This window comes from Syngnathus scovelli, chromosome 2 (genome assembly GCF_024217435.2).
Source record: "Syngnathus scovelli strain Florida chromosome 2, RoL_Ssco_1.2, whole genome shotgun sequence".
NCBI classification, from domain to species: domain Eukaryota; kingdom Metazoa; phylum Chordata; class Actinopteri; order Syngnathiformes; family Syngnathidae; genus Syngnathus; species Syngnathus scovelli.
The window spans coordinates 14843531-14865580 of NC_090848.1; the positions used below are offsets into that span (position 1 = coordinate 14843531).

General features: G+C 41.7%; 1 long non-coding RNA gene across 1 annotated transcript in view; it reads left to right on the forward strand.

Annotated features, from left to right (window-relative positions):
- The window catches only part of LOC125989080 (uncharacterized), a 76498-nt gene extending 55096 nt beyond the window's left edge, over positions 1-21402 (forward strand). Inside the window, exons 5-6 of the long non-coding RNA XR_007488593.2 lie at positions 16090-16137; positions 21175-21402. This is a non-coding gene — a long non-coding RNA (uncharacterized lncRNA). The remainder of the gene's footprint in view (positions 1-16089; positions 16138-21174) is intronic.
- Positions 21403-22050: the final 648 nt, after the last annotated feature.

The window sequence follows — 22050 nt, forward strand, 5'->3', positions numbered from 1 at the left end:
GCTGCTTCTTATCTGTCATGCTCCTCTAATCTCCTGCGAGCTGCTGAAGAGGAAGCAGGAGAGAGGTTGTCATTGTCCGGGGATGTGAACTCACAACCTTTTCAATTTCACCCCTGCGCCTCAAAGCCCTTCCGCCTGGACGAGCTCACGTCCCAGACAAAGGTGCCATTTGCTTTTCATTTCCTCCATGATAAGAGAGCAGACCTGCTATTGTATATTGTAATGCTCCTTCACCTTTCTGACATCAGCAGAATTGCGGGTGCAGGCGAGACGATCGATACAAATTAAAAGTAAATACAAAAAAATGGAGTGGTGGTGAAGAGGAGGTGCAGGGCAAGGGCTCTCCTCCATATTTTGAGGAAGAAGCAAAGAGTGAGGAGCACGAAACGCTCCACGTCAAGGTTGGAGCAAGACAAAATATTCTAAGACCACATTTGACGGGGACGAGCAAAACCGCTATGCTGCCCGTAGAGACGTCCACAGATGAATATGGGAATGCGGCCACTGAGGTCCACAGACACTGGATGCTTCCTTCTTTTTCTGTGCTCCATTAGAAAGAAGCTGTGATGTGATATTCAGTCATTTAAGCAGCAATGGCCACACAACATTAGGCAAATGATGTCTGGCTGGTGAGGCTGCTCTGGAATTTGGTACTGCATCTATCAAACACAGCCAAGATTTCTTGGAAGAGCCGCTGTGCTTCTTTTCAGACTATTTTGTCTCCATGACAGTGCACTGAACTGGTCACAGTTACAGTTCTGAGGTTATAATCAGATCTATTATTCCTCAACATTGTAGAGTCGAACCTAATCGTGGCCGGTGTGGCAGTGTTGGGCTTCCAGTGGTAGCCACTACCACTTACACATTTTTGTATGGATGTGGGTTATGTAGCGTATTTTCAGTAGACGTTACGAGTTTGAATTCTACCGACCAATCACGACAGTGTTTGTTGATAATGCACATCGTGTCGGCTTCAGTGTCAAAACGGCTTCAAGCACTATGGTGCTGGCATCTCCAGCGAGGGCAGCTGTTACTGGCTAGCTAGTTGGTGCAGCTAAACACGGCGCAGACATGCTCCTCTAAGTCACTGATCATCAACCTTATGGTGGTGAATAAGTCATACACTTCTGGAAAATATCATCACAATAAGCGGATTTAGCTGAACCTTATTATAACATTATCATCAGAAGCTAATACTCATAACACTTTTCGCTAATGGTGATCTGTGCTGACTGCTGTGTGAAATAATGGCGCCTTCAGCACTGCTTCCAAGTTTGTTTTTTTAAGAAGCTCTTTATTTGGGTGCTTATGATCTTAATTAGCCCGAGTGCAAGATAATTGTGGGGTGAAAGTGCCAAACACAAGCATTTTTAGAAGTGAGCAGATAATAGATTTGCTTGGTTGATAATTCTCACAGTCACTCTAGAGACACAACTATTTGTATACAAACATTGAAAAGTAAATTTTCAATAATGGCAAGCTACCTTGTCTTCCGCAAACATACACATTGCAAGCCGGCTCTTATTGCTTCCGTATTTGCGAACGGTGCATTAGCTTTGACTCCAATTAAATTTAAATCAAGGTTGCAGGGGAGGAAGAACAATTCTCGAGTCTGCATGTATTGTGCTCTTGATTTATGGAGCACTGATCCACGGCAGGTCAGGTCAGCGAGCTAGTGAGTCTGCATTGTGGTGAGCATATTGTCAGCCCACCTGCCAATCAATAACCTATTTAATCGAATGTCACAGACTGTATGTCCAGAGCATATTGACAAGCTGCAGACGACACTTTCACATACTGCAAGAGCCAGATAAAATGCACCGGAATATTTTACTTTGCCCTCACAGATGCCACTTAGTCCATTATAAATTATTCATATAGTATTTGATCAACCCCTTTCTGCAACCATCTCCAAGTAAGTCAGTCAAATACCACCAAGGTTGTACAATTTGTAAAAATGTTTTGGGTTAATACTCAAAATTCACTGTTCCTAATGTTGTCATTGATGATGCAACCTCAGTTCTGCAAGCAAGAAACGCTTAATTAGAGCAATTTTCCTTTTTCATGATCAATGTTGGCAGATACCCGAGTATCTAACATCCATTAATGATTATCCTGAGTGATTATCTTGAGGTGTTGAATGTGCGACAGTGATTTTACTTTTCATCTGCTCAGATAATTAATTGGGATTAACTATCACGAATGGTCAACTTAGTTTGATATTTCCAATCATAAATCCATGGGTATTTCCCCCCCTGTTTATGTGTACAACCTTTCAAATTTTAAAATTCCAGATGTTAAAAATTGATAGGTATGTATTCCGCTTCCTACCACTGGATAAGATTATTCCCATTCAAATATTTTGAAATGGAATCCTATGAAATATTAACTATTGCGGACTATTGCAAAATATTATGGTCCTTCTTTTATGCTCCACTCTGTTGTGGAGCAGAGTAATATTTAGAAAGGGACGGGATCCCGTCACTACTCCCACATCACATCTCCAAGCTCGGCCTGACTGCCCTCAGAGGTGACATAGTTGTTAAGTGGCCTTTATCAATCTTTCAGAGTGCTACTGAAGGGAAAATGTGGCATTTCAGTCTTCAATAAAGCTATTCCTCCAAAGTCGTACTCTTTCACTGTATGGTTCTTCAGAGACAATGCAGCCAGCTAATAGTGCAGTCTTCTTGGTTTGAACTGTTATTTTGAAAGTTGCATTCTCAAAGATTCTGTCAGACGGCTGACATCTGAAGGTGACTTGTGACATCAGAACTTTTTTTTTTTTTTTTTGATGCCTTGGCCCCGTCGCAGTCAATAAGCCATTTAATCTCGTCGCTGAGCCGAGTCGATGCAACCGATGTCGTGTCTGGGGCTTATAGTCGACAGAGGGAGGCTTCTGCCCAGGCCTGATAAAAAGCGTTCATTTCCTTGAGCTCCTTTGTCTTCTCTTTTTGGTACGCAGAAAAGAGCTCTCGGCCTTTTTTCAATCATGGATGCCTCTCTCTAATGAGCTGCTTTAATCCTCACCAGCTAGCGCCTCTCGCCTCTCGGCATGACAGAAATGCGCTAGATTAGAGGATTACTCGTAGTTTTGTATTCATGTACTAATTTATGAACACAAGCCATTCCGGTAGTCGACATGTTTCGGATATTCTGACAATGGCGTGCCGAGTGCATGGTGACATCACTGCTTCAGGGGATTCATCCTTCTGGGAATAGGAGCAGGTAGCTATTTTTGCCCTGACATGTATAAAAGTCAACTTCGTGCCATTGCATGAAACTGGTTCTGGTCTGAGCTTTGTCGTTTTCAAATTATCTTTTAAATATCTCTCTTGACTTAACCTGGTGGCATAAATGGCTATACTTACCATGGGTTTATTCTCTGTAAGAAAAGGTGTGAATTAATTTATCGACACAAACCCAAGAATAAAATTCTTTATACAGATAAAGACGTATTAGCGAACAACATAAATGGAATCAACAGAGAATTATGAGGGCGAGCATAACATGACAAAAACAAACATTTAGTAAGTATTAATTACAATGGTCAATGACAGCATTTAATCAGTCGTTTCTTTGTGTTTTCTCTACGATACAGTAGTGTTGCAAACCAGATTTGTTGCTGTAATCATCTTTCATAAAATCCACTTTGGCATTATACAGCAGTAGAATACAATAGAACACAGAGTTAGCAGCAACTTTATAGAAAGTTGTTGTCAGGTCAAGAAAAAGACCTTACATTATGGTAAGGATCTGCACAAAAATAATACAGGAATTTCTACTGTTCATCACCCTTCATGAACCAGAAATTAGTCTGATAGATACATACGTATGTACATATAGACAACCATACACAAATGAAATGCTCTTCATTCATTTTTCACTTTTGACGGAGGTCCTCGCTTTACGGAACGTCATTTTAGTAATATACGATTCTTGTAGAGTTGATAAAATAACAAATCTCTCGGTGGCCTTTAGATTGTATGATGGCCATAGTGATTTGCAGTGGTGTGCGGGGTGTTGGTGGGCAGTGTGGAGCAGAGAAGCTTCCAGGCTTTTCGGGACGTGGCCACAAAGCATCTTGGTAAATGCGCTCAGACAGATGAGTCTCGCCCCAGAGCTCCGAGTCCCAAGGGCACACTGACATTTTCTGGGGACAATGTGGCACGTCAGTGACATAGAAAACATTCCCTCCCCCTTCTTGACTTTCTGCAGCTCCGTGCCCCCTGTTTTGCCTCGCTGCTAATTTCCTTGCTACTGCTGCTGAGTGCTGCAATCCATGCCTCACATTTCATTGTGTTACAGGTCAAAAGATTTGACAAAGTTTCCCAAGAGCCAGCTGGGAAAAGGATGGCAGTGTGAGTGGCTTCACTGAGGGGAGGTTATGATTAAACTCAGGAATGATACAGAGCAGCAAGTGCATTTTCTCAACTGTCATCAAAGTTGAAAACACAAGGGATTCCGAGAGAATATTTTGAGACTTGGGTTTCAAAATTGAAGGTTATTGCTTTCCGCGTTCTCTAGCAAGGCCTTGGTAGAAACATCTCAATATTGCACCACTTAACGTGACGATTGAGCCTTCCCACATTACTTGTTGTACCCAGGCGGCACAGAATCACGTTCGTGCAGTGGAGTATCTCAGTGGACGGTTGAATACACATTTATTCCAAGACACTGATCGACGTCAGTTTTGTTTAATGTCTTCATTTTTGGACTCCTAAACAATTTCTAGATAATGGAATCACAAATCACTGTTCCAGGGTTATGGTTACAACTGAGACGTGCACGCTGATGAGCATGCTCACTTCCTGTGTCCATTCCTCGCCGTTGACATTCTGAACAAACTGACAAGAGTTGCATGGTGTTCACATGAAGCCAATGAAAAAGCAAAATGACTTAACAAGCCAGCTAATTCTTTGATACTTGCTGAACTGCTGTCTCAAATCTTAATTTCGTGCACGGCAGCGGTTGTAATTGTTTTGTGTGACGACTTCTCTCTTCCAAGTTTGTACCGACTTAATCGGTAATGTTTCACGTGTTTCGTGGTTTCCCTGTTTATAAATCATCAGCACCAACATTTGATAGCAACTGTTTGTCAATGTCCTCTCGTGTATGTAGCCGTCACACACTTGAGTCACGCTACACATGACGGGTTAGTCCTCCCTCCTCACACGGGGACAATCTCTCCAGAGGGAGGTGCAAATTTGCCCGCATCCCATCACTGGCAATCACACACTGTACCTTGACGAGAGACGAGCCCCGGCCACTTGATTGACCGGCATGCTAACGCGAAACGATGGCCGCCAAGTCTGCGGGTGAAGAGATACAAAGACTGCCGGCGCGCTAACGTGTTCTCCATGTGCTCAGACACACGGAAATGATCTCGGTGCATTAAGAGCTGATCTTTCTGCTGTACTGCTTCTGAAACAGTGGAGCCCCTGACGTTGCATGCACATTGAAGTTTTATATCTGTCCTGCAATTGACTTCCAACCAGTCTGGACTTGGACCTCATCTCCCTTCCAATTGCTGATGAAAATGGAACGAAATTTCACACCCATCTATGTTTGGTATTGCGAGAATTCTGCCATTAAATTTTCAGCAATCCCCGTGGAACAAGAGTATTTCTCTGCAAAGGTTCCTGATATCCCAACATTTTAGACATAAATTTATCTGAATAACGTTGGAGGCCAGCCAGTCTCTCGGAACAAATTATCTTTGACTTTGGCAGTTCCACGGCAGAAGAGGGTAGCATCTGTAGACACTGCAAGGACTCTTCCTTTTGATTTCATACAGACAATAACGGACTCTCATGTCTTACTGTCCACTTCAGAGGGAGGACAAAGCTCCCAATCAGGGTCTGGAGGAGTTTCTCGACATGGCCAGCGATGGGTCAGACACAATTAACTTTCAAGGGTCTGTCTGAGAACCAAGGTTGAAAGCATCCAATCAAATCAAGCCAGTAATTTGCTTTCTACCCGATGCGTGGCGAAAGCCACTTAGTTGATCCAATTAGCACCCTGTGTCACCCCGCAGCGGACACACAGTGGGCGGGAAAAGATCCCAGTGGAAGTTTTGTCTGTCACATAGGATTTTTGTTTGATACTCTGCTTTGATTGCTCCACTTTGCTGCACCGGTCTCATCGGCAGGAGGCTAAAAGGGAGCCGGTTCAGACCGGTGGGATGACAGCATGAGTCCCGCGGGGCCAGCGGGACAGTGATTGTGCAAAGAGGCTCAGCGCCTGCTGGGTTAGAAAGAGAGCGAGGATGGACGCCACTGTCTGACTGTTTGCTTTGCCGAGCGAGAATGCATGCGGAAAGACTCGTGTCTTAATTGATGCGAGTGGCAACGGACGGCGCCTGACGAGAATCGTTAATCAGAGTCTAGTTGAGGAGTTTACAGGCTATTATAGAGACCATGCCAGCGCTCTTATGTCCCTCCCATCCACTTGCCGGGGTGGCCTCATCCTACGGGGATGATCCTCACGCCAATTCGAAATGCCGGCCGACGCCCTCGCAGCTGCATCTGTCACACTCGGCCACGGGGATACAACAATAATTAGCATCTGTGTACCCCGGCACACATGAGTAGCACAAACATTACAGGCCTGATCATGTGGGAAGCGTGCACCTCTTCATCCTGCATCTGCTTGTCATGTACAACACAGCCTCAGTAAATGTGGGGGTCACAAGTGAGGAAGGTAGCACAGAAGACCGTATTGTATGCTCAATATGTCAGTCCTATGATTAACACGTGATCAGTTAAAGCTATAAATACACTTCTCCTCCCGGTCGCCCTCTATGACCCCAAACACGATACGCAATGTAAAAAGTAACATCCGGACTTTTCATACACTTTCACGCACTTAACAAAGTCTTCCTGTCGATCAGAGATTCCCCACTGACTGATGTTCCTCTAGTAGTCAAAAAGTAAAAAGAGCAGCATTCCTCTTCTGTGTTCTTTCAGCATGTTTGCACCCATCTTGTTCAGGTCACTTCACCTAATCGAGGAAAATGGAAGCCCCGGGGCTAGAAGTTTGAGCAAACTAACATCCATGTTTCAGAAATAGGACTTTTTCTTCAGTGTCTTTTGTTGCATCTTATTGTGCCCCCCCTAGGCATGCGTTGAGAGACGAGTCACTTAACTGCCTCCTGTATTGCCATTTTGGATGGCCATTCAGTAGGCGAACCATTAAGGTACTTGATGCTCGGGTCACGGCTGCCCTTTGTCAGTGTCCTCATTCTCTATTTTGCACAGAGTAACATTTGTTGATAGCCACTCTGCCGAGTTTAACGTGTGCAATGTGCCGAAGACATTATGAAAACGAGCTGAGTGGTGTCAAAATGAAGTACATGCGTACTAACTTCTAAGTACGAAATGAGCACAAATAAGTTTGGTAGCTCCCGTTAATCTGGATCATTTAGTCATCAGAATCAGAAGAGGCTCTGTGTTTGTTTGTACCACCCACAAGTGCAATCACACACAGTCTTTCCCGTCATGCAATGCACACGATGAAGAGACAGTTTGCCTGGTGGGCGCAGTTTGTTTTAACTGTCCGCCTACCAAAACTTTAATTGTGGTTTGTGTCAGTGTGAAATTCAAAAGATGTTGGATAGAATGCTTGACTGTCATGTATGACAGCTGGATGCACAGTGTGTGTCTGTGGGCTGGCAGGAGAATTCTTCATTATATTTAATTGAATTTTGGACTATGGGAAGATACAGCACATCTAAGGCAAATAATAACCACAATCTTTACATAGCCTTGTGTCTTTGTCATTCGTGCCATGAGACTCCACTGCTCAAAGCACATAAATTCTCCTGTGGTGGGGGGGCGTATGAAAATTGGGAAGGTGGTCGTTGAGAAATCAACGTGTTCTTTCTCCTCAAGCTGTCGCTCTTTGATAGTATGCCCACACAACTTAAGCTGTGAATAATGGCATTTTACAGTCCTCACTAAATATTTAAGATGCACTTCCTGCACCTGCTATTCCTTAATCAGCAAAGGGAGCCTGTCACTTAGGTGAATAACTCAGACTGAGCTGTCCTAGAAATGGAATTCAATGGCAAGCCTGATGGAAAATGTCACACGAGTAAAGCCACAAAAAAAAATCTAGTGATGACTTTAGTAGCGGGAAGCCTTTTAATGTTGTCACCCTCAGAAAAGCATGTGGTGCATTATGCTTGACAATTCCGCAACAATTTTATTTCCATCTAATGAATCACTGCATGCATTCAACGGCATGTGATAAAGCAATTTAAATTCACAGTACGTCGATGTAATGAACAGCTTCGTCTTGGCGATGGCCAATTTTAAACGATCACAGCTTCATGTGTCTCTCAGCATCCACTCTCCCAGCAGGGGGTTAATGGGCAAGACAACATGTCGCCAGGGGAGGTTAATGTCTGAAGTGGTCTTTCTCAACCCGCTTGTCGTGTGCTGCTAAATAACACTATGTTTTTGAAATTCATTTACATCTTTCATCATGGAATGCTTGTGCTCTCTTTTGATTCCAAGCAATAAGGACAATGAAGCACACAATTACACAATTTTGATCGCGGGTATTATTTGGATGGTTGTTGGTTTAGTTAGAATTCTGGAATTCACAACAGTCCAATCATTTCTGTTAAGATTTAGATGAGGGCGGCACAGTGGCGCGTTGGTTAGCATGTCCGCCTCAGAGTTTGGAGGTGCAGAGTTTGATCCCGATTAATCACTCCAAATTGTCCATTTTGACCCATTCACCACCATTTGTACAAGATTCCATTTAACCTCACCCCTGTTATTGAATAGTTGTGTTTTGATACTTTCAGCATTACTGTGTTTGGAGTATCTGGATTAGATTCACAATTGGTAAATAAAAGGATTAGCGCCCTCATTGTCAATTTCTTATTGCCCGAGGCTCCTTTTTCTCCTGAGACATAGATGAGCCATGATTAATTAGTCACAAAGCTTTGCATTAGAGTGGGGTATTCCAAAAAGAAATTACAAATGTTTGTTTGTTTTGAGTAAATCTCATTTACATAAAGCGTGCACAGGAAATGCATTTGATTACTGCGTTGAAAACATAATTTAATTACTTAAATCCGGTGTACAGATTTAAAGTTTGTCCAAACACTTAGTGATATGAAAGCAGATCCCATCATGTCGGCTCAAAGCATCACGTCTCCGACGAGAACTTTCTAATTTCACAGGTTTATTGAGGCGTCGGATTGCCCCCACCGACAGCTCGGGCGCCAGTGGCCTTTCAGACCTTAAAGTTGTGTTTCAATCAGAAGAAATGATTGCCTGTCTTGCCACTACCTGCCTGCGTCCTCTCGTAATTACACCTCCTTCTGTTTAGTAACACTCGTACCTCAAGACTGCTGGCCAGCATCGGATGACATGACGTGATTGCTTATATTACAACACATGACATGTATGTTAGCCTGATGTTATGTTGTGTTACAGTGTTACAGGCATTCACTTGCAACTCCTGTTGAGTGGTATTCACATTTTTCATGTAACTCACCAAGATATTTTCAATTGTTACCGTATTTTCCGGACTATAAGGCGCACCAGACTATAAGGTGCACCTTTAATGAATGGCCCATTTTAAAATTTGGTCCTTATATAAGGCGCACCGGACTATAAGCCGCACCATTAATGCATCATGTCAGATTTTTAATCCAAATCAAATCATTCTACATTTTATCTTTTTTATTTCAACTTCAGACGCAACAAATTACTTTATAATCACAAAATAATGATCCATAGTCTTTTTGATTCATAGTCTTCAGCGGACCACCTATGATTGATGTCATGACACAATGCCTTGGGCCAGTTTAAATTTAGGAATTTGGTCTATATATAAGGCGCACCGGACAATAAGGCTCACTGTCGGCTTTTGAGAAAATTTTAGGTTTTTAGTTGCACCTTACAGTCCGGAAAATACGGTAATCATTTTTATGGTCCAAAACGTCTAACAGGACATGTGTAATGAATGATACAGCCCAAAACCTATCTATATCAGCAAATTGACAGTAATGCTCTCCAAACACCTATTACACCTTATCCAGTGTAGAACAAATTGCTTCCTCAGACTGCTGCTTCACATTTCTCCTCACTGTTTGATTGTAACTGCAGATCATTCTCATCAGGGTGGCGCTGCTGCATGTGACTTTGGAGGAATGGAGCAGTGAAGAGCTTTTTACAAAAATGCACATCTGAAGCCACGTTATGTGGTTGCTAAGGGAATCTTGTGTAGGCGTGAATGCTGATTGATGAAGTACCTGGACCTTCCACAATATAAGCAAAGACCCTGCGCAGATCGTCAGGCATATTCTGCCACGGTGCGGCGGGTTCTGTCAAGTTACATGGGGCGGAAGTGAGGGGAAGAAGGGCGATCAGGTTCTCTGATGCGATTGTCAATCAGAATCACTAAGGAGATTAACTCATCAAGAGACTTTAGATCATCTCGAGTAGACAGCTGATCTTGAACAGTTTGCAAATGAAAGCTGTTTTTTTGTCCAGTCTCGTTCCACCCAATTTCAGAGGTGAAAATCCTGAACTTGACGAAATAGTCTGCAACTGACTGAGAGCCCTGACATAATGACATGGAGCCGTTTGCCTGAAGACTTATTCCTGAAGGGCTGATCTCTTTGCATCTCCTCAGAAAATGAAGCAAATATTTCCAATGTTCCTGACTTTGACCTCCACAAGGAATAGGTCCACCTTGACTGCTTTTCACCGAAGCAACTTAATGACATAGGCCAACGTGGCGCGATCGTCCGAGTATGGGTTTGCTTGTTGCTCAAAAAACAAGTAACATTTCATCAGAAATCGGCAAGCTTCTTCCTCCCCACAATAATGTTCAGGTAATGGACTGTTGGGTTCCCGGTGCAAAACAACAGCAGTAGTCGATGAGTTGATATCTCCCTGATTTGAGATGTGGAGCTCGGTTGGAGGTTGTGATGAAGTCTGTGGTGCAGCGATGGGCATCAACTTTGCAGCCATTAAGTTGACGGTGGTGGAAAGGTTCTGAATGGAGTCCATAAAGTCCCTCCGGAGGTGCTCGTGTCTGATGAATGTCCATGTGGCCTCACGGCTTAGTGGATTGTCCGATTGTCCGAGTCTGCTAGATCCATGACTGGTCACAACGTACTGTTACATTTGGTGCCAGATTTAGACCCAGAAGCAGACAGGAGACGGGAGTGGCCAATGTACAACATTTTAAAGCAAAACAACGATGCAGCAGGGTTTGAAGGCTTAACGTTCTGACTCTCAAGCTGTTAGAGAAAAAAGCAGTTCCCAACCCTGTGTAACCAAATAAGAGGACCAAAGCTCTCACAAAAGTTTTCTTGCAACATTGTAAAATTTTAACAACCTGGAGGTCAACCGGATACTTTTACTTTCACGATAACAATACATAAAATAAATAAATAGGAATTTGGTACAACAAATAACTAAGCTCATGGAAGAAAAAAATAGTTGTTCTAAACCTCACATTTCCAACAAACACAAACAAAAGTAGGAGTCTTCCCACAAATAACACACAATTGCAAGTGAATGCCTTGACAAAGGCTAATTTATCTGTCATGTCCATGCACCTCAATTACAAGGTCATTTTCTTCCACCGTCATCGTTGGGCTTTTCTGGCTCATTCTTCTCATTTCTTTGCCCACCGCAGCTGCTTCATCATTGGGCACGCTGCCTTCAGGGCCTGTTTGGTTCAAAAATACAACATGCCAATTTTTTTTCCACACAGACATTTTCGGGCAAGGGTTATAAATTGCATTATAATGATGGGCCATTTTGTTGAATGGTACCCGGTACGGAGTAACTTTTATAGAAAATAGCCATCACAAGCTGCGGGCCAAAATAGGCGTCATTATCGTCTGTGGTGCTTGTCCGGCTGCTCTGGCGATGGGAAATAAAATGAAATAACAGAGGAAGCAGACAGTTAATGTATACATAGGCTCGGGCATGTGCTGAAGATGCATCCTCTAGTCCTGCATGTCAATAATTGCAGTGATAACAGCAAGTTACAACATTTCTAATCAGGTGGCGCAGTTTAAGAAGAAAATAACTTTTCCGATGCCACGTGATGTGTGGTTTCTTGCTTGGAGCCAGTTTTTCCTTGCCTCTTGCCAAAGTACTTCTGTGTGGGCTTGAGTTGGCTTTCTTGAATGCATGAGGAGCATGGCTCGGGACCTGAGATAGCATCTGTCGTGAACTATCTTGACATTACTAGCATTTATCACAAGTTACATTTTTCACTACTCTTGGTAAAACAAAGCTATTGTTTGAAAATTGTGTAGTGCACCAAAACAACTCATTTACACCAATTGAAGTTACCAAGGGGCGGAGCTAAACAAAGTGCAGTGCTTATTGGTGGACAGAGAACAGAAGGACAGCTTGTCTTTTTGTAATAAAGGGCCGCATATTAAAAAGGAAAGTGTTCTTCGTTGCTGTCATTTTAGTGTGTGACCTTTCTCCTTTTTGTTGAATTTATTGGCATTTAACCGTGTCACCTCGTTATAACATGCTACTCATGTTGTCATTCAGCTATTGCTATCCTGCTCACACACGCAAAACACATCAGGACCTTCTGGTAAAATATGGCTTGTTGGTATCCTCATCTTATGTGTCTGTGCCAGAGGTGTTTTGCTAAGGCGTATACTTCGTCATTCTCCTTCTCGCTTCATTGCGGCATAAAGATAGGCTGTCATCACCGCTGAATCAAACTTTGAGACAGAAAAACACATCGGGGGTGGCGGTGTTAAGTTTTGTGCGTTTCTTGTTTTCTACGAGTTTTCTTGAGGCGTTAACGGCCCGACAAAGAGATGCATGGAGCTAGGTCGAGCTAATTTTGCCGGGAATGTCGAACCTCTATCCTCTGGTCGACACGAAGGTAATCAGTCTCCATTCAGACGAGCGTCAGGCAGCTTTGTCTTTGCAAGCGACCTGCCATTTTCTACCATTAGAAAACTTGATGAGTCGCAACGATCAAGTGATTTCCTTTTAGACCCCGTCATGACTCACACTGGCTTTACGTATTCTTTCTGACATGCTTTGGCATTGAGAATTAATTTGAGGTGACAAAATATCTTACTCTGAGCCAGGGTTATATTACAGTTTTGATTTCATTTTGATTTTTGCTTTTTCAATTTTTGTTCATTTTAATTAGTTTTTAGCGCAAGTTTGTTAATTTAGTTAGAAGATTCTTCGCTTTAGTTTTCAGTAGTTTTAGTGGTAGTTTCAGTATGCCTGAAACCCGGATGGATGGATGGATGGATGGATGGATGGATGGATGGATGGATGGATGGATGGATGGATGGATGGATGGATGGATGGACGGACGGACGGACGGACAGACGGATGATGGGTGGAGAATGAACGGACGAATGGATTCAATATTAAAAAAGCTGATAGTCATTTGACAATCACTGCTTGAGATGAATGTGAGCTCAGCCATCCAAACCAAGATGCTTGCCTTATAGGTCATGCTGTTTAGGACGTGATCATGATCCAGTTTTGGGTCCATCTGCAGGGGAAACAAGGCAACGTTCCCATGTCATTAGCCACTCCGCTGCACTAACATCTCCAATCAGCAGCATCCTGATTACATGTTTCCAAATGATGTTGCTCGGCCTAGAGAGTAGTTCCCTTCCCCTCTGCTGGGCCGCAAACACGACACCAGATGCATTTGCGTCTCGGGCTTGGGAGAGAAATGTGGCGCAGGGTTATGTGCGTAATTCTACCTACAGCTGTGAAGAGAATTTTCAGCAAGTTTGGTCGCATATGGTTGGCGTAATCAGTCCGAACATGACCTTGACTTGTGTCGTTAATTTGCTCAGTCAACTGTTGGCGCCATCTGCGCTTAGCGTCGTGGTTTTCTCAAGGTCAAGCAGCCTTCATCACCATTTTTTTTTTTTATGTGGTAAGGTAGTGAAGTTGGGTACATATATGCTTCGAATACTACATTTGTCCACTCACATTTGTTCTTGTCTTTCATTAGGTAGGTTTGTATCATAAATATACAAAAGTGACTTTTTCAAGTTGTCACAGTGATTTGTTCTATTGGTGCATTTATGGAGCATCTTCTTGGCCTCTGCTTACTAGCGTACATTGATATCTGCTGTTACTTCCACCTTTCCCTGAGAAGAAACTTAAATGCAAGATTGCTGATTGAGGCGGGGTCAAGCCCGCATGGCGTGGACCTCTCAGGTGAAATGAAGCGGAAAAGCTGCTGTCACCAGGTAGCAAAGAGGAGACGGGGAAATGGATTGTCGTCCGAGTTGGATCTGACTTTGGATAACAGGCGAGCGGCTCCTTTGTGTGAGCAGACACACCAATGTGCAGTTACCGGAGGCGCTCATCCCGAAAGTCGATATGTGTCGCATGAACCGTGTCGGGCAGAGGTCACAAAAGGTCAGTCTCAGCCTCGTAACAACCGTGCCGCATGAGAACGTAGTGGAGGTGAGACAGTTGCAAATACAGCATGTTGATATTCTTGGAACCTGTTTTTTCTTGAAATTTTGTTTCAATAGTCACTAATCATTTGATTTGTACCAAAGATTTCATGCAGTGCAGTTGAGGAATACTGAAATACTGAATTGCCAGATGATATTAATATCCCAAAACACATTTATGGGATTTAAATTACATGCTTCAAGTCATTCATGACATCATTCATGTAAAATGTATGACATTTACCTTTTCGTAGCATTTTTTGATCTAGTATGATGCTCTTCCCTCTAATATATAGCTCAGAGGTGGCATTTTTTTGTGTTTGCTAGCTAAAATTGGCCTTTTAGTCTGGTATGGCAATATGGAAAACATCTTATTGCTATGATTGCCTCACCTGTTCCATTTTAACATTCAGCATTTTTTAAACCGGGAGCATCATTTCAGCTCACTTGTGAACAAAAGAATCGCAATGCACCACCAACCCCTCAATTTAAAATAGTACCCACTCCCAGGTGTCTTAAATAAATGTATGTGGGGATTTTATCAAGTAATCCAAAGATATTAATACAAACAACATACACTCTTTTTCTTTTGTCTTGGTGAAATTATCCTTATGTAAATGTGCACTTGAATCTAAAAACGGCCTCTGGATCTTCAGTCAGCCTGGCTTTGGTGGCGAAACTCATTGCACGGTTGGTTCTTATGTGAACTAGACACGTTTTTAGGATTAGGCAGATAAAACAACGTGACTCTCCAGAAGCATACTGTAACTACACTATTTTCGCCCAAGCATTTTCTACCAAATGTTTCCTTACAAATGTAATCCAGAGAAAGCCAATTATTTCTTGATTCACTTAGTAGCATCTTACATGTTTGGAATGGGCGTCCATTTATTTGGATGGCTAATTGTGATAGTGTTGGCTAACCCCTGATTGAAATTACTTGTATTCACATATTATGTAGTCTACATGTATATTCACATTTTGCCTGTGGGGCTTCTATTATTAGTATGTCTATTTCTTTTGCTCCAGCAGCCCAAAAAACAAGCGAGGTGTGCAGCAACCCTGCTGTTTTTATCAGCTTTGAGGAGCGACCACTTGTACGTGTAATTGCCTTAATAGTAGGAGAGGTGTGGGGCAACATGTACGAGATTGATTAAGGGATTTGGTTTCATGGTTGCACAAAGCAAGGAAGGAGCTAGGAGGGAGCCGGCCGGGGTCACAGCCAGGGGGCCAAGGCAAACAAATGTACCTGTCAGATGGCTCGCTCAGGCGTAGACTCCTGCATGTTTGTGCTCAGAGAAACAAAAAAAAAGTCCTCCTTAAGTCATCTGCCTCCTCATTTGTTCTTTTAGGTAACACTTTAGTTCTCCTGATAGAAGCATGGAACCGTGTGCAAATCAAATAGAATTCATGGTGTGCTTTTACTGGATATACATTTTAATCCAAAATATTTACTGTTGCCGAGCTCAGAGAGGTCTTCTCTTTCCTATGGTCAAGTAAAACAGGCTAGCTCAGTTTACTGTGGTTGAAATGTTGAAGAATTTGAAATATGACCTCTGGCAGCGATATAATGATGGTTGCACATGTCAGTGGCTGAAGCCGCTGTGTTTTAATTTCATGTCATTTTGTTTTCCCAGAGGGCGTCTTGCCATGACTGCGGGTCAATGCTGCTGCTGAAGATAATGGTCAGTAACTCAATTATCTAATTCAATCTGCTAAAATAGCATCAGGCTGACTCCTTAAAAGAAAACTCGACTTGCTCAAGACTTTTAGCTAAATTGCTTACTCAGTTGTATTAATTCTTAGGTTAGAATATCACTCAAGTAAAAAGAAAATGTAATCCTGCAAATATTACATATATAACAAGTAAAATGTATCCAGAAAGTAATTTAAGACAATGTAAGAGATTAAATGCAATGCATTACTACCCACATCTGATCCTGGGGATCAATTAAATCCTCCACCACTTTATATACACCATTTGTCGTGAATTGATCTATGTAAAAAACATTGTAGTATCATAGCAAGAGCAGATTTGAGCATACAATGATATTACTCCTGTACGACTTGCAGTTTATTTCCAACCAACTGCGTTGACACAAAGCTTCACTTAGTAGTTTGTTCACTTGAGCTGCTCTCTCTCTCGAAAGCAGAAAGGGTTAAATGAAGTGGTGGCGAGCCATAGCTAAAAGTGATGTCATATCTTAATGTTGACCTTATTTGCATTTTTAGGTACTAGTGTGTTTTCTACCAAGTTTATGCAAATTGCAGCCTTTTTTCAGCATTTGTGTCACTACTTTGGTAGAGTCATTGGTAGCTTGATGCAATTCACAGCAAGACTACGGAGCATTTTTATCTGCTCCAAGAAAAATAATGAATTAAATTTAAATTGGTAAATGGTACAAATAACCAGCTTGACATGTACAGTTGCTTCTTCAGTTGCTTTGGGCTCGATGCCATACTTGAGCTTCGCATGTTTATGAGCTTTGATCTATATTTGTTTTCCATCATTTCCTTGTGTCACTTTAACGTGACGGCTGTAACCTTCAAAGGGATACCGCGCACCTTTCCGCCTTCTGTTTTCTGAAATGTGCGACAATTAGATAATATTTCACCAGGGAGCAGACAGCAGATGGGTCGTGTTGACGTCTTAGCGAATGTTATGGTCTGCTTTATTGTGTCTCTTTTGGATACATAAAAGTGCAACGCGGTCACAAAAGTGTCTGCTTGAAAGCCAAGTGTCATATCTTGTAAGATTGTCTTCTTGTGTTAGTTTGACACTGTCATCATGACACTTGTGGCAATACATACCCAAGCGCTTATACTCATAATGACTACGAGTGATTCAATTATAATCCTCGACTCACTTTTTGCGGAGCGGAGGGTTAGAAGTGGATGATCTGCAAGACTGTCAAGAGATGTGCCATACATTCGTATCCGTGACAATACAGACCTGATGCCGTGCGCCCGCTAATGTACTCGCAGCTCCATTAACTCTCGTAGGGACACGCAGTAGCCAACCCTCGTGCTATTTTTCCATTAGGAAGAGAGGTGCTCACCAGTTTCCATTAAATGACTTTCCGGAGGAAATTCTAAAACGTAATAAGGAATTTAACATCGCTGCACACCTTGACACTCTCCTTGCGCCTCTTTATGTTTGTTGCTTTCTTATCAGAGGTCAGCACCATGTGACCGACGCACTGACAAATAGCACATGTGAGTAGTAATCATGACGTCAATCACTCGCCTCAAGCTGTCACTCAGGATTCAAGACGATGTTGGGCGAATCAACAACTCTGGCAGCTTATTCTGCCTGCTAGAGAATTGAGGAGAGTCAAACAGCGTCAGTGATAAACTCTTATCACAAACATTTAATGTGAGCAGATTTAGACTCCTCAATTTCGATGATGGGTTTCCAGTTTTCCGTCTCGTATAGCTGCAAAATATCATACATATTTAACATTGAAGATATTGGTGCACAAGCATGGAAAGTTTGGTAGGTAAATGCAGCATTTGAGATGGCTGGGAGATTATAGTTGAGGTTAGAGGTACGCTATGTTCCATTATGCATAAAATGGGAGGTGTGCCAGATAAAAAAAATCGTTTTTCAAAAATATACTTTACGTACATTTATTTTACGCGCTGAGATTATTAAAGAAGAAATCAAGTGATATCGCAATTTCCTACTTGGAGCTTAGATATTTTGCCACTTCCGGTTTGATCTGGTGTGCCACCATACACACAGGATACATTTTTGAACTAGAAATCTTGTGAGATCGACTAGCCTTTGAAGTAGAAAAAGAGCTTGTTGAATTAATTGAACTAATTTAAGGGGACCTAAAATGACTCTGAAATGTTCCAGCACGAGTTAACCACTGCAGAGCAAAATTAAAAGATGAATTAAATTCCCTCTGTGCTATTCCTGCTAGAGTCACAAAGTCGTGAGTGAATCGTGAATGTGGCCCTGATGACCTTTATAAACATTTAACTGCCATCATACAGCAAACCACACACAAACACACTGGGAGTCTGCGACAAGCTGTTTTTTGCGAATTACTGACGCTGTAATTTACCTCTCAGAAGTAACGCAACAACAAAAAGCAACAATGATTACCCATGTGTGAGTGTGCTTAGGCAAATTCAGTGTTGATTTATTCACTTAATGTTACTCACGGTGTCCATTCAAACATGCATAGTAAAAACAAGAGCAGTCAGATGTTTGCTGAAGTTTAAACATATGCATTTAGCATTTTAAAACTTAAAAGTGGTGGGATGGGTGGAATTTAGAATAGTATTTAATAAATACGCTAAAACAAACCAAATTTGGTCAGACTTTATAGCTTGTAACACTGCACATACATGGCAAGTTGTCATTGCCGCTTGTGTAATCAAACAGGATCCATTTTTTAAATTTTTTAAAGCATTTGTCATCAAACTTTAATTAAGACATCCATAAATGAGCATCTTTAAAGGGTGCATATATAATTGCTTAGATTCTTTATGTGACGCACTCATGGTATACTAATTAAAAAAGAAAAGAAAACATGTTCTGGCTGTGATTGCTGTAAATGAATCCTTAAAACTAAGGAGGGTACAGATACCAGATACCAGTATTGGGCCAATACCGGGCCTTGTTTCAAGGTACCAATACTGTTACAATGAAGCTGTTTCTCAATCAGGAAGGCATTTTATGTATCAAAAGTATGAGTGGCATTAGTACTTAGTATCGGTGACTACTCACCAGAAGTGTACTTGTACAGTTATCAGTCTGAAAAAAAATAATAGTGATCATTACCTATTTAAAACAGAAGCCACCAAAAAGATCATCATTATATAATTTTTTTTCCCAAATACAAAACAAATGTTACATTTCATTCATTCATTCATTCATTCATTCATTCATTCATTCATTCATTCATTCATTCATGGAGCCAGCGTATACCAAAAACAACCAGTAGATGTTTATACTGAAGATGAGTTGGAACAAGACTGATAACAATAGCTCTTTCCTATACAAACAAAACATACTCTATTCACTGTCAAAGAGACAACCAGATGAGAATGTATTTAGGAGCCATCAGTTAGAATCAATTACCTGTGAGACTTTCGTCCATCATCTGTGAAAATGACACTTGGATAGTCACACTTGCTCTCAATGCCTTCAATGAATTTTTGCCGTGAAGCCGATATGTTAGATATGCAAATGAGAAATTTTAAAGACACTCCTCAGGCTATGTTTAAGATTTTAATGTCATTTTTATTGATGATACACAAGTCTGACAGGATACGTTCGGGCCTCAGTTCTTGTTCATTGCTTAATATTTCATGTTGTAGGGGTGAAACTTTGGATTGAATTAATTGGAATTAGATTTTTGGGAGTGATTGAGGGATTTGGTTGAAAGCATTAAGATGTGATGTGACTCAGAGTAACCTCAACTCCTGAGTAAAAAGCTCATGTAAATATTAGAATATTAGAATCTCCTTGTTGAGTAAAACTAATTCTACGATGAATATGCTGTATATATTTTTGTAGAATCTTAGATGTGTGGCATGTTGTGCAATTGCTACTATTTATTTTACTTTTTTTCTTTAAATGAACATGGATGAATTTAGAGCTTATGTATCTGGATTTGAAAAGAACATAAGAACAAGGTCAACTAAGGTTTCTTGTTGACACATTACGCTTTGCTTAGCGGCACAAATGCAATAATTCCCATCAGGCCGCACTCTTTGACATCATTCAACTAACTCTGTCTATAGCCTTGATTCCGGACCCATGCGATGGCAGCTTAATTGAGGCACACACATTCCCTCTGTCCTTTTCTTTGTATTTTTTTTTTTGAGATTTAATGAGTATGTCAGATTGTGATGGTGACATTTTCCTATCGACACCTTCAATCCCTCCCATTTACATTTCATATTAAGCGATAGGGCCGCCCCTGTGTGAAAGGTCAGGCGGGATTAAGGTATCACAGTGATTGGGTGCTATCCTGTGGACAGGCTGGCAGGCAGGCACACTTACTAAATCCCTGTCTTGGAACAGCCCAGACTTTCAAGATGCCGCTAAGCTCTCATCAGTCATCGTTTCCCACCACTGGTCCGCCGCAAGCCACCCCCCCACCCCGGTACCTGAGAGATCAAGCATGGTGACGGAGTAACATTGGATATAATTGCCTTGTCTTCTAACTATCTTATCCTCTCCTAGTTGGAGTGAAGCAAATTAGATAAGGTGAAACATGAGATGTAGTTTTGGAGAGTCTCGCTAGTAAGTTCTACATTATTTTTTAGTTGCTAATATTGCAAAAATGTTTTGATTCTTGCCAGTAAGTTCTACATTATTTTTTAGTTGCTAATATTGCAAAATTGTTTTAACTTAATAAAATAAATAAATAAAATCAAACCTTGATTGAGGACACATAACTATCCCTGCAACTATTCCTACTTGTCTTGCCCAGGGTCACACATGAGCCCGTCCCAGTTGAAGAGAGGCCGGTACACCCTGCACTAATTGCCAGTTAGTCACAGAATGCAATAACGTATATAATTTGAATACATGAAAACAATAAAATCCATGAAGGATACGCAAGGCCCCTTATTGGTATGCAGAGCAATACTGAATTCTTTCCCCTCTAGCATTTCATTTTCCAAGTGTGACTGGGTAAAGGAATGAAAAAATATGGAGGCGATTACTGTGTTGAACAATTTGGTTCTGCTTAATATAGACTCCTTTGATTCGGTCCTGGGCCCCTGAGATGAGCGTCGGTGAGGAATGATTGCAATGCACGAAGGAGCAGCAGCTCATTGGCTCGTCAGCCACTTCACCGTAATACCGGGTCATCCCTGCCGGAGTGTGGAATCGGGCCTAATTAAAGCAAAATGCTTTATCAAAAGTCGAGGCGAGCCAGCAGCGCTAATAAAGCAAGTAGTCTGCAATTTCCTGAGATTTCTCAACTGATAAGCTTCCAATTAAAACAAGGTGTGTGGAAAAGCTGTTATCCCACTATGTCCTCTGTTTTTTTACCTTTCAAATATTCATTATATGGACAAAGCAATGAGATGTGTTGATTAACGAATCAATGTATTTCTTTGTTACTCCAGGCAAGACAATTTCGAAAATTGTTATGCCTTCGACTTTCTGGGAGTCGTTTTAAGAAGGTTGTGTTTTCTGCTCCCAATGCACAAAGCAAGACCCTTAAAGGCATGTTTGAGTGTATATGGCGTGGAAGAACACGATTGGAATACAGCCCGGAGGCCCTCTCTCGCTCGCATTGAAACAAAATTCCCGCAGCCACCCTCCCCAATGCTGTCAAAAGTGTTCCCAGAGGTGAGGAAACACTTTTAGCGGCAAATGGCAAACTAACGAATTTCACTTCCTGTTTGTCAAATGAAGATTTTACAAAAAATAACAGAGAATGTCGAATACATGTCTTAACACAAAATTCATATTAATTTAAAAAAATATTTGATTGAAAAAAAATTGCAGAATAGGCTTATCTTTGAGATGGTGTTAGCAGTGATCACACCCCATTCACAGACTGCACCCATGTAGGATGGTGACAGAGACTCTATGCGCTGAGCATTCTTGTCAAAGGTCGGTA